Genomic DNA, 14332 nt, shown 5'->3' on the forward strand with positions numbered 1-14332 from the left:
ATTATACTTACGTTTTGTAAAACTTGACATTTAAAAAGAAATGAAAATGTAATCAATGATAATCAAATGGAATATAGTTGAATAAATTATATGGACAACTATGCAACCATAAAAGAACAATAGGGCATTAAATGTTATTTTTATTACTCTATTATTTTCTTGGTAGCATGCAAAAGAAATAAAATTAAAAATTATAAATGTTCATGAGTGAGAAGACTGCAAAATGCCAAGATACATTTCAACTAATTATGAAATTCTAATATGATTTTCATGTAAAATGTTCTTATACCTGGGGGATGGTTGTGGGAGAAACACAAAAAAATTAAGAATAAAATTTATCCATATTCACCAACAGTATGGATATTACACAATAGCTAAGAAAAGGAAATGAAAGAAATCTAATTTTGACAAGAGGTAGGGATGTAAGATAGAGGAGCTCTAACATCAACATTTGTAAAAGTAGGTAATTTAAAAGAAATACTTACATAGAATAATAGGAATTAAATGAATAGATTTGAAACAAATCATACTGTATAAAATAATTTAAGGTGATATGCTTTAAAATATATCATATATATAGGGAAGACAGTTTTTCAATAAGTGGTTATTTTAAAAGTGACATTATGTCCTATTAAAAATCAATTCTAAATAGATTGAGATAAATCATAAAAGTAAAAAAAATCTTTTAAATGTAGAAATATTTGAGTAATTATGAAATTTCTAGAGGAAACTGGCTTACATTTAAAATTAATGAGGGACGGGAGGCATCAAATATGGCGGCAGAGTAAGAGGACCCTAAGTGTGTCTGGTCCCATGAACAGAACTAGGTAACTATCAAATCATCCTAAATACCCCAGAAATGAGCCTGAAGACTGACAGAATAAACTTCACAACTTACGGGAAAAAAGAAGCCATGTTGAAGAAGGTAGAAGTGCAGAGACATGGCTTAGGGGAGAAATGGATCATGAGTACTATGAAGGGGATGGGGCTGTGGTCACAAAGGTCAAGAGAGAGAGGAGCTCACAGGGCAATGCACAAGGAAAACATCCTCAAAACTATTGGCTTAGAAAATGAGAGGGGCTGAATTTCGTGAGTTCTTATAACCTGTGGGGCTTAAAGCCTGTAGTTTCAAAATTCAGTGGGGCTTGGCTGGAAGAAAGCCCAGAGGATATTGTGCTGCTCCTAGAGAGAAGGCAGGCAAACAACCCAGGGACAGAGAGCATGGAAAGAGGGATCTGTAAAATGTCTGTAACATACAGTGGGGAGATTATTTGCTCTTCTCGGAGCGTGACCCTGGTAGGCAACATTCATAGAGATGCCTCTCCAGGAGCAGGTGAGTTGGCCAGTTCCATTTCCCTCCTCCACCCCTCAGCATAAACACAGTGCTACCAGCGGGAGGCAGCGCAGTATCAACACTGGCCTACTAACTAGCTTACACCAAGACCCACCAACCTGTGCCCTGTGGAACTGCCCTTCTTGGTCAAGTTTGCCTCAGTCACAGCATGGCGGGCCCCTCTCCCAGAAGACGAGCACAGGCCCCTGCCCACACCACATCGCCCAACCGGAGAATTCTGCAGGGCCTCTGTTCTGGTAGAGTTGGTGTCAGGTCTCATTTCACAATGAGACCAGAGCACACCAAGTTAAAACTTACCACGTTCAGTCCAGGGACCAAACACTGCCCACGGCAGGCAAAGAGGGCTTCTGCAGATGGCTGGCCTGAAGGACAGAGCAGCCAAAGCACAACAGCAGAGTGCACAAAGCACATACCAGAGATACTCCCTGAAGCACCAGGCCCTTGGCACTACATGACCTGTTCTTCATAAGGAGAGGGGCAGAAAAATTAACTGGCTTTTCCAACACATAAGACAGAGAGTTAGACAAAATGCCAAAACAGAGGAATTTATCCCACATGAAAGAACAAGATAAGGCCAAGGCCAGAGATCTAAGCAAAACAGATATACGTAACATTCCTGATGGAGAATTTAAAGCACCAATCAATCTCACTGGGCTTGAGAAAAGAATAGAAGACTTCAGAGAGACCCTTACCACAGAGATAAAAGAGTTAAAAAAGAATTAGAGATGAAGGGTGCAATAAATGAGATTCCAAACAGGCTTGATACAATGAACACAAGCCTGGAAGAAACAAAGGAATGGATAAGTGACAGAGAAGATGAAGTAATGGAAAATAATGAAGCTGAACAAAAGAGAGAAAGAAGAAATATGCAGAATAGACTTAGGAACTCAATGACTCCATCAAACATAATCACATTTGAAAAACAGAAAGAAAAGGGGGCAGAAAATTTATTTCAATAAATAATAGCAGAAAACTTTCCTAGTATGGAGAAGGAAACAGACATCCAGATCCAGGAGGCACAGAGAACTCCTATCAAAATCAACAAAAGCACGCAAACACCAAGACATATTTTAATTGAATTTGCAAAATTCAGCGATAATGAAAAAATCTTAAATGCCGTAAGACAAAAGCAACCCTTAACTCACAAGGGAAGATCATAAAGCTAGCTGGAGATTCTCAACAGAATCTTGGCAAGCCAGAAGAGAATGGCATAATATATTCAAAGTACTGAATGGGGAAAATCTGCTGCCAAGAATACTCTATCCAGAAAGGTTATCATTCAGAATAGGAGGGATAAAGAGTTTTCCACACAAGCAAAAACTAAAGGAGTTCGTGAATACTAACCCACCCTGCAAGAAATAGGAGTCTAAGGAGACTCTTTGAGTGCAAAGGAGAGACCAAAAGTGACAAACACAAGAAAGGATCAGAAAAAATATCCAGAAACAATAAAACAAGTAATATAATGGCACTAAATACAGATCTATCAATAATTACTCTGATAGTAAATGGACTAAAAACTCCAATAAAAAGACATACAGTGTCAAAATGGACAAAAAAAATCTAAAAGCCCATCTATATGCTTCCTATGAGAGACTCATTTAAAAAAAAAATTAAACCTTATTTATTTTTTGAGAGAGAGATACAGAGTGCCAGCAGAGAGAGAGGGAATCCTCTCTGCCAAAGCAGGCTCCAGGCTCTGAGCAGTCAGCACAGTGCCCAACACCTGGCTCAAACAAACGGGCCGGGAGATCATGACCTCAGGTGCCATGAGAGACTCATTTTAGACTTAAAGACACCTGCAGACTGAATATGAGTGGTAAGAGAGGAATTTATGACACAAATGGATGTCAAAAGAAAGTCAGAGTAGCAATAATTATAGGGGACAAAGTAGACTTTCGTTTTTGTTGCTGTTGTTGTTGACTTTGTTCTTGTTGTATTGTTTTTATCCTGCTCTGGTATCATGGTGGTACTGGCCTCATGGAATGATTTTGAATATGTTCTCTCTAGCCCATTATTTATAACATTTTAAGATTGTCATTATTTATTTTAAAACTGTTTTAATTTTTTTCAATATTTATTTTTGAGACGAGACAGAGCATGAGCAGGGGAGGGGCAGAGAGAGAGAGGGAGACACAGAATATGAAACAGGCTCCAGGCTCTGAGCTGTCAGCACAATTCCCAATGTGGGGCTAGAACTCACATGCTGTGAGATCATGACCTGAGCAGAGGTGGGACACCCAAGCCACTGAGCCACCCAGGCACCCCTAAAAACTTTTTTGAGTTTTTTATTTATTTGAGAGAGAGAGAGAGACAGAGAGAGCACAAGCAGGTAAGGGGCAGAGAGAAGGAGAGACAGAATCTTAAGCAGACTCCGTGCTAACAGCCCGCAGCCTGCCGCGAGGCTTCAACTCACAAACCTTGAGATCATGACCTGAGCTGAGATCAAGGGTCTGACCCTTACCTGACTGAACCACCCAGGCACCCCATATATATTTTTAAATGTTTGGTAGAATTCATCAATGAAACTATTGTAATTTTATGGTTCATATAGTGTTGGGCTTTTTTGTGTTGGGAGATTTTTGATTCCTCATTCAACTGATTCTTGTTATTGGTCTAAGATTTCTTGTTTCTTGTATTCAAGATTAATGGTTGAATCATGGTAACTTGTGTGTTTTTTAGGAATTACTTGTGTGTTTTTTCACCATAAATTATCTGATTTTTTTAGTATGTAATAGTTTATAGTAATCTATTATCACACTATGTATTTCTGTGGTTAGCTGTTGTATTTTTTTCTCTTCCATTTTGGTTTTGAGAATTCTCACTTTTCTTAATTAATGTAGTTAAAGCATTACCAATTTTGTTTTGTTTTGTTTTTGGAAAAACTGGTCATTACTTTCAATGTTATTTTATTGCTTATTCTGGTTTCTGTTTTATTTATTGCTGATTTTTCTTTGCTATATTCATCTTCTATTAAATTTCAGCTAAGTCTTTTTTTTCTAGTTCTTTTTCTAGTTTTTTAAGTTGCTTATTTGAACTTGTTTTCTTAATACAAGCATTGATACCATAAATTTTACTCTAACATCTCCTTTTGCTATATCCCATAGATTTTAGAGTATTGTGTTTTCTCTTTATTTTTTTTTGACACATACTTTGATTTGCAGTTTGGTTTCTTATCTGGCCCGTTGCATGTGCAGTAATGTGTTGTTTAAATGTACATATTAAATATTTAATACTTACATTGCAGATTTTTCAGCTTTGCTTTATTGTTGACCTTTGGTTTTGCACCAAGGTTTTGCACCATTATGGCTGGAAAATATACTTGGTGTGATTTTAGTTTTCTTAAATTTGTGATATTTGTTATGTCTTTTTTATGTGATTTAACCTGGGGATTCTTCTATGTGTACTTGGAAAAAAATGTGTATTGTATTTTTTGGATGGAATATTTTATGTATATCTTTTAGAACCATGTATTCTGAAGTGTGCTTTAGGTTAGAAATGTTTTTGTTAAAAAAACACAAAGTAAATATGATAAAACATTAAAATTTCACAATGTCAAGTGGTGGGTGCCATACTATATATTTTCTATATGTTCAGAATCCTTTATAATAAAAATAAGAAAAGGAAAAACATAAAAAAAAGTAATGAGGGAAATTATAAGAAAAGTTTGAGACCGATGAATGTCAAAAAAGCAATAACCATTGATTAAAAAGAGAAAAAAAGTGGAATATGATCAGTTTTACCACAATAAAACATATACCAAAATAAAATAGTCATACAATTTCTGTTTTATAAAATACCTAAGATAAAAACAAAAATATTCAGTGTTGATATGTTTTGCATCACAGTGGGAAGGTAAAGTAGTATAACTACTTGGGAAGACAATTTAACATTACCTAACTTAGAGATTTGAGCTATTAATTTCATTACATAAACACTATTCTGATAGAATAGTCTAGATCTAGAAAAAATATTTGGGAAGGTCACTTACAATTAATAAAGAATGGAAACTTCCTATGTATCCAACAAGAGAACAGTGAGGTACATTCTCATATAGAAGCATACTCCATCCTAGTTTATACCAAATCCATCATTTTTAAAGAGTAAAATTTGCTTTAGTGTTTTAAAATATAAAATAGGATGTAGAATTTTATACAGAGTATAATGAAACAATAATAAAAAAAAAACTAGGGGGTGCCTGGATGGCTCAGTTCCTTGAGTGTCCAACTGGATTTCAGCTCAGGTTGTAATCCCAGAGTGATGGGATGGAGTCCCTTGTTGGGCCCCAAGCCAAACATGGAGCCTGTTTAAGATTCTCTCCCCCTTTGCCTTTCTCCCTCACTCGTGCACTTTTGCTCTCTCCCCAAAAGCAAAAAAACAAAACACACACACACACACACACACACACACACACACACGAGCGAAACAAAACAAAAACTCCCAAAATGATAACAGTGGTTATCTGTGAAATGTGGAACCAAGGTATTTTTCTTCTGTTTTCCTCTTTTCTGTGCTTTGCTGATATTATATGGGTACGATTGAATTTTCAAAAATTTTAAATTCTAAAACTCTTAATTTTTTACCTAACATTTCTAGTCATCATTTATTCTTATACTTAGCTTCAGGGTATCTTTTCATTTTGTGATCATAGTAGGCCATATTATATTAAGGGGTCTGCCTTATATGACAGAGAGCACACAAAGAATATCTTGTTATCTAAAGGCTTGACTTTCAAAGTTTATGATTTCGGCAAATAATTCTAACTTATGCCATAAGGATTGGCTACATACAATATGCCACTCCTTCTGTTAAAATTTTTGTGTAAACGATTGTTTATCTTTTTTTTTATTACAATCAAGGTTAAGAAACATTGGCATCCATTTCCTGAATCCCTGCCAATAGAAACTATTTCACATTTGCTTCTGACTAATGTTCTTGTCACTTAGATTTAGATAATTTTCTTCAAAAAAAAAAAAGAGCATTCTAGAATTTAATTAAGAAAGTACTTAATACAGCAATAAATTAATGCACCTAACTGTACTTATTCAGGGCAGACTTGTTTTTGTTCCTCCCTCCCTCCCTTTTTTTTTTCCTGTCCATGATATTCATTCTAGATTATCATCACCGTAAGAAAAAGATGAAAAAGAAGCACATAGTGTACCTAATAGCTATAATATTTTCTACTTCTACTTCTACTTCTGATGAGGAACAGAAGCAGAAAACTGTTCACCTGTAGCCCAGAAGCCTAACCCATAGCCTGCATAGTTTCAATAGGATCAAATATGCTCTGGGTTCTATATTTTTAAAGGTTTCATGACTTTCTGCACATCTCACCCATCACCCATATCTAGTATCAAACTGAATGCTAATCCAGACAAACCTTGTGAAAGTAGGTTTATGAGCAGAAACTCAAAGAAACATTTATTATTTAATACTCCCTGCCTGTGCCTCCTCCTTGAGCACTAAGCTATGACCACCAGCTTCATACAGCAAAAGTATAGCCTTTTCAGCCCACAGGTCCTGTCCCTGTGCTACCTAAATAAACCTACTAAGCTACACCATAAAACATTTCAAATTCTTTCTTGATTATTATGCTCATCAATCCTGCAACACTTCTGGGTTGAAGGAATATGGGTTGAAATTAAATGACTATTTGGGGCTACAATTCAAAAATAGCCATGACATCTCAAGACCCATGAAAGTTTCCAACAAACTAAATTATGAAAACAAAAAAGGGACAAAAGCTGTTTCCTAAAGTTTAGGCGTATAGTGGGTGATGGAAAATAATATTTACAAAAACACAGAAATGGAATTTAAGTCAGTGAAAGACTGGAAGAAATGAATGAAATGTTTTATAGAAGATACATGCAATGTTTATTTGGAAAAGGGGAACTGGATGCTTAGATGATGAATGGTCATTGAAATAAAATATTTTCATCTAAATTAAATTGGAAGTTAGTTTTTTCAGGCTCCTTAAAAATAGGTAAGATCAACTCAACCTTGGAAAACAAACTTTAAAACTATGCAGATTGTTCTTATTTCATGTATTTTTTAATACCAAAGGTCATATTTTTACAAATCAAATAACAGATGTGAACAACTCTAGGAATACTAGGAGGTGTAAATTTCAAAGTTGACTACTCACCTTCTCCCTACCACAAATAAAATAACTAAATTGTGCTCTAGATTGCTCACTTTTATGTCTGTAGAAGTAACTTTCCAGATACAAGTGGTGCTGCAAGCAATAATTTTACAGACCAGGGAAGAGATATAAAATGGAATTGAATTGAAGATATAATAAGTGACAATTTGACACACAATTGAAATAGCTAGTTTATATTTGAGAAGAAGAGAAAGAGTAGAACTTTAAATATGCAGAAAAAAAATGAATACTCAAGGCAAACCTACCACCTTCCTTACTTAGTCTGAAAAAGTCATAGAGTAGGGCCCAGGGGAATTTATAGACATATTTTAAGAGGCTAAACTAAAGTTTACCAAAGACTGAGGGAATCATCCCTAGAAGTGACCTCTAAAAAATCTCCCAGTTCTAGAACTCAAACATTTTAACTCTTCTAAGCCCAGAGAGAGATGTAGATGACAATACAAGTGATGGCATAAGAAACAAGGCTGTTGTGCTATGTGGCTATTAGATTTTAATCTATCTAGGGGATATAAAAACTAACAAAGAAATATCTTACTTTGCTAGAAACTTTATCAGTATTTACAATAGCAAAGTGAGATTTTTTTAAGTAACAATTCAAAATATTTAATTTCATGTTTTTTAGAAGGACAGTTGCATGTGCATAATAAGTGAGAGTAATTTGGGGCAAACTGTCTAACTCAGATTATTTACTTGTGTTTCTTAGGATTTCTTCTATCTGTTCACTAGTGAAACATTATAAACTGAGCCCTTCAGACAACTCAGTTAATGAAATTGATGGTGGTGTATTGTATCCTATAGCAATGTTGACAAGGGCTATAGCAGTATGGTTTTCAGTTACATGGCAAAATGAAATATATTCTAATTCTACAATAAGCAACCTAAAAGGAAAATTCTGGTAATGCATTGCAGAAAATGCCACAGAGAAAAAAAAATCTGAAGGTTGCTTAGGGAAATTCCTTCATGTAAATGCAAGTTTCACTTAATGGTAAGTTTTTTTTTTATTACAATAAAGAGCATTTATTATTATGCTAATCTTCGTCAGGTGGAGTATTAAGATAAAATGGCTGTGTCAGAGCTAGAGGTAAATTAGAACAAGAGGGCTGAAACTAAAACAAAACAAAACAACAACAAAAATTAAAAATATATATATATGGAATGTGGGAAAACTTGGATCCTATAGCCATAAGCAGAGAAGAGGTCAAGTTCAAAGAAAGACACAATGATGAAGACCTACCAAATGAATGCTATGATCTTTCTTTAGCCATTATCTTCTCAAGTATGCCGTAAAAATTTAAGGGTTTCAAATCATGATAAGGTCTAAGAAACTTTGAGAACTTTTACATGAAACTATGGCTAAAGGAGTAGAACCAGAGAAATCCAGAAAGCAGTTTCATAAATAGAGTTAAAATGAGAAAAAAAAAAGTACAGAAATAAATAAAGTTTTCCTTTCTTTGGGGCATTTCACTAAATAAGAATCTAGGTTTTCAGAGGAAAGAAGATGTGTGATTTGGTGACTGGTCTCAGAAGATTAAAAACAAAAGACTGAACATTGAGAAAGTGTGCTACAATCAAAGCCATGTAAATGCAAAGAAAAAAAAGAACTAAGCCATCAAAAGCTACATACACATGCGCACACATATAAACCCATATAAGATCAGGAATGATAGCATCAAAGTAAGGAGAATGTTTCCAATGCCAGTCCTGAATTAAATTGGTTTATATTAATTGATTTTATAAATGAGCTTTGTAATAGCATACCTGTCCTGAATTTCAAATATTACCTGTAGGGCTGAGGGAAGATTATATGCCAACTCTGCAACATTCCATGATACTAAAAAGGTTGCAGAACACAAGGTTAATTTACAAAAGGCAATCACTGTACCATATACCAACAATGAACAAATGGAATCTGAAGTTAAAAACACATTATAATTTACATAACATCCAAATAACATGAAAAATATAGATATAAATCTAACAAAACATATACAAGACCTATATGAGGAATACTACAAAACTTTGATGAATAAAATCAAAGAAGAATAAATAAATGGTCAGTTTCATGAATAGGAATACTCTATATTGTCAAGATGCCAATTCTTCCCAACTTGTTCTATACTTTCAGTGAAATCTCAATCAACATAACAGCAAGTTATTTTGTGGATATAGACAAACTGGTTCTAAAATTTATATGTAAAGTCAAAAGACCCAGAATAGGCTGTGGTAGAGCCCCTTCCTAAAGAATGTGGTGGAGGCCTTCTCAGAACAAAGGAAGGTAATGTGCAATGTGGCCCAATCAACTCTTATATACATATGCATAACTCTGACATGACTCTATGACTTGGACTGTATCCAATCAGACTATATATGTGTCACCATATATGGGAGACACAGAAGTAGAAACTGCATAAAAGGCTATGCCCCACTGCACTCGGGGCTCATCCTTTTTGAGGTCTTAGCTCACTCAGTCTGTGCCGGCACGAATAAAGCTGCTTCCTGGAAAGAAGAGCCTCGGTGTCCCATGTTTCTATGCAAGAATCCTGCTACAAGGCAACACAATATTGAGGGAGACGAAGTAGTCAGAAATTGACGCTACTCAACTGCAAGACTGGCTATAAAGCTACAATAATTAAGACAATGTGGCATTGTCAAAAAAAAGGGGAGAAAGAAAAAAGAAAAATAGATAATGGAACATATTAGAAAAATACTCAGATAAATATGGTCAAGTAATCTTTGATAAAGGAGCACAGGAAGAATAGTGGAGAGACGTTTGTGTTTTCAGCAAATGGTGCTCGAAAACTGAACATTTTCACATGTAAAGAAAAAGGAAACTAGACACTGCTGTTAAACCTCCACAAAAATTAACTCAAAATGAATTATAGATTTAAATGTAAAATGCAAACTAAATGTTTCTATGAGATAACATAACAGAAAATTAAGGCGACCTTGGGCTTATTAGAATTAAAGACCACTCTGCAAAAGACAATATCAAGGGCCTGGGAAGACAAGCCACAGACTTGGAGAAAATATTTGCAAAAGCTATATCTGATAAGGGAGTTTGGGGGTAGGAGGATCTTCCTCTGCTCTATGGTCCTTCTAGATGTGTTTAGAATCAAATTGATATGAGACAGATTAACAGTAGAAAATCAAATTTAATAGGCCTATGTACAGGGAATCCACATAGACATGAGATTCCAAAGACAGTGAAGCAACATGAATCTTACATGAGCTAAGGGGAGAGGTCAGGTCCTGAGGACACTAAAGGGAGCAAGAAGATGAAAGGAGATATTTGGAAAAACAAAGGTTGTCCTATTATCCAGGTAAGTTCCTTAGGTAAATAAAGGGTAGCCTCTGTTAATAGTTCTCTTCTTGATATAGGCTTTCTTTTCTAATACAAATTTAGGCAGCTGTGGGGGGAGGCAGAGAGCTTTTCCTACATCTTCTTGGGTTTTGATCACTTTTAACTCAAAATAATCTTTATGCCAAAGTGGCCCATGTTGGGGCAGCCTTCCCCGGGCCCCTATAGAGTGTTAGCCAAAAATATGCTAACAACCCTTAAAACTCAATAAGAAAGTTAAAAATATGATTTAAATATGGGCCAACGACCTTAATAGGCATGTCACCATGAAGATATATAGATGACAATCAACCCTATGAAAAGGTGCTCCAAATCATATGTCATCAGGAAAATGCAAATTAAAACAACAATGAAATACCACTGCATACTAATTACAATGTTCCAAAATCTGGAATGTTGCCAACACCAAATGCTGGTAACAAGAGCACTCATTCATTGCTGGTGAGAATAAAAATGGCGTCCACTTTGAAAGACAGTTTGGCAGTTTCTTATGAAACTGAACACACATTTACGATATGACGTAGCAATTACACTAGTTGGATTTACTCAAAGGAGTTGAAAAACTTATATCCATATAAAAACCTGCATGTGGATATTTATTCATAGTTGCCCAAAGTTGGAATCAATCAAGATGTCCTTCAGTAGGTGAATGGGCCAATAAACTGTGGTACATCCAGACAACAGGATGTTATTCAGCACTAAAAAGAAATGTGCTCTCAAGACATGAAAAGACATGAAGGAAACCTAAATGCATATTGCTAAGTGAAAGAATCCCATCTGAAAAGACTACATACTATATGATTCCAACTATACAGCATTCTGGAAAAGGCAAAACTATGGAAACAGTAAAAAGGTTAGTAAGTGCCAGTGGGCGAGGTGTGGGAGGGATGAACAAGTGGAGCACAGAGGATTTTTAGAGCAGTGAAAATAGTCTGTATTATATTGTAATAGTGGATACATGTCATTGTACAATGTACAAACCCACAGAATGTAGAAGTCAAGGATGAACTGTGAAGTAAACCATGGACTATGAGTGATAGCGATGACTCTTTGTAGGTTCATCAACAGTAACAAATATACCTCTGTTGGAGATGTTTATAATGGGAAAGATTATGTAGGTCTGGGGGAAAAGGGCATAGGGGAGGTCTCTATACCTTCCTCTTCATTTTTCTTGAAACCTAAACTTTCTCTAAAAATAGTCTTTAAAAATGTTAATGGTCACTTCCCATAGACATCTCCTATCGTACCATTGACGTTTTCTATTCCTGTATCTTTTTGAGGTTTACCCACACTGGAGCTTCAAAAACAAGATGCCTAAAAATCAGGGAGAATACTTCCATTATAGGCTGAATTGTATTCCCCCAGTACTTAAGAACCTGACCTTTTTTTGGAAGTAGAGTGTTTGCAGACGTACTTTGTTAAGACGAGGTCATACTGGAGTCACATGGGTTTCTGATCCAATGAGGCAAATGCTCTTATAAAGAGGGAAATATGGAGACAAACACATGTACAGGGAGAATGTTTTTTAAAGATAAAATCAGAAATCTATAAGGCAAAGACTGCCAACATTGCCAGCAAGCCACCAGAATCTTGAGAGAGGAATGGAACAGTCTCCCTCACAACCCTTGGTAGCATCAGCAGCAAATCTACAGATGCATTCATGCTAGGCTTCTGGCCTCCAGAAGTGGGAGGCAATACATTTCTCTCACTTACGGCACCTCATTTGTAGTACTTTGTTATGGCGGCCCCAGGAAATTAATATATTTTTTTCTGCGCCATTTATTTCTTGCCTTGAATTCCCAACAGCCTAAATAAAAGTGTGACTTCATAACAATTTTAAATGCAGTTACAGTTGCTCCAATCTGTAAAGTTAACTGTAACTTTATTTGTGTTAAGAAGAAGGCAGTGCTATGTGAAATTCTAATATTGAATATTGCACCATTTGTAGAGAAACTCAGTAGAAGCTGGATCTCACTGCCAACCATTTAGATATTGATCCCTGAGGTTTGCTTTCCCTCCATCTCTCCTCTCTGTCTCTGTCTCTGTCTCTATCTCTATCTCTCTGTCTCTCTCTTACACACACACACACACACACACACACACCAAAAAAATTTGTACAAGTTGAAGAAATGGAAGAGTTCATTTGAAAATTGTACTGCATCCTTCACAAGAATGAGATGACCCATGTGCTGCCACAGGAAAAATAACAAGCTAACAGAACCCGACCAAGGAACAGGTCTGCAAGCCTGCTAGCGTTACGGCATTAAACTAAGTTTCAAATTAATCCTTTTAGTGTCAGAGATTTCTGGGCACTATAGTTTCATTGCTTAACATGTGTAATTACTAAAAATAAATTACAACTATAAAATGAGACAAGCAGAGAGGTTTTATATCCCTAAAAGTGCAGTTCATTCCTAAATAAAAGGATTTGTCATATCACTTAAGGTGGAAAAGAGACTCGTTCATTGCTTCCCCTTCTGTTGGGTCAATAATTTGTCACCTCCGTGAACTGTTTACTGATTCTTTCTATGTGTAGAACAAGAATGGGACTTCTTAATCTTTTTTTTCAAGCCATAGATCCATAATCTTTTATTTTCCTCAAACTATAGATCCCTAGTCTATTCATAATTGCAGTGGCCTAAAAGCAAATGAAGCATTTCAATTCACCTCAGCAAAATTTACTATTTACCTAATGATATGTCCATACCATATTTTTCCTCTAAGGAGTTTAGGCAGCTTTCACAAGATTCAAGCCTAGATTCATTCTTGTGATAATGCTGGGTTGTTTTGAAGTAACACACCTTAAAATATCAGTATAAAGCTTTGTTTCCAAGACTCAATGACAAAGTAACCACTATCTCGCCACTTTGGACAAAGGACCCATGAAAGCTATGCTAAGACTTGTTAAGTCAGTATTAAATACCAACACAAAGAGCTCCAGGGAGAAAACATAGAGCACGTGAAGACTGTACTACCATATTTTACTTCCCTTTGGGAGAAACATCTGGAGTGTCAAATTGTGTATGACTGATAGAAGACAAAGACAAGGCAAGAATCTCAAGTTGACGAGAATCCCAAATTTCCTATTTTTGAGAATTAAAAATATATATATCTATTATGGACCTCAAAAGAATTCTTTACTTGGAGTTGAGGGCCATATTTCAGGTCAGATTTTCAGACTTCCTGACACTTCAGCAGGCAATATTTGAGAAATAAATGGTAATTTTATTTTACAGTCTAGTGTGCTAAAATGAACATGAAATTCCTAATTTAACTCAGAGTAAAAAGTCTTTAGGACATCATCAAAATCACTATGTCCTCCTAGCATTCTATCACCTAGCAGCGTTTTCTCCTAGATAACTCTTTTTTTTAATATATGAAATTTATTGTCAAATTGGTTTCCATACAACACCCAGTGTTCATCCCAAAAGATGCCCTCTTCAATGCCCATCACCGACTC

The sequence above is a fragment of the Felis catus genome, chromosome D1 (genome assembly GCF_018350175.1).
Source record: "Felis catus isolate Fca126 chromosome D1, F.catus_Fca126_mat1.0, whole genome shotgun sequence".
Lineage (NCBI taxonomy): Eukaryota > Metazoa > Chordata > Mammalia > Carnivora > Felidae > Felis > Felis catus.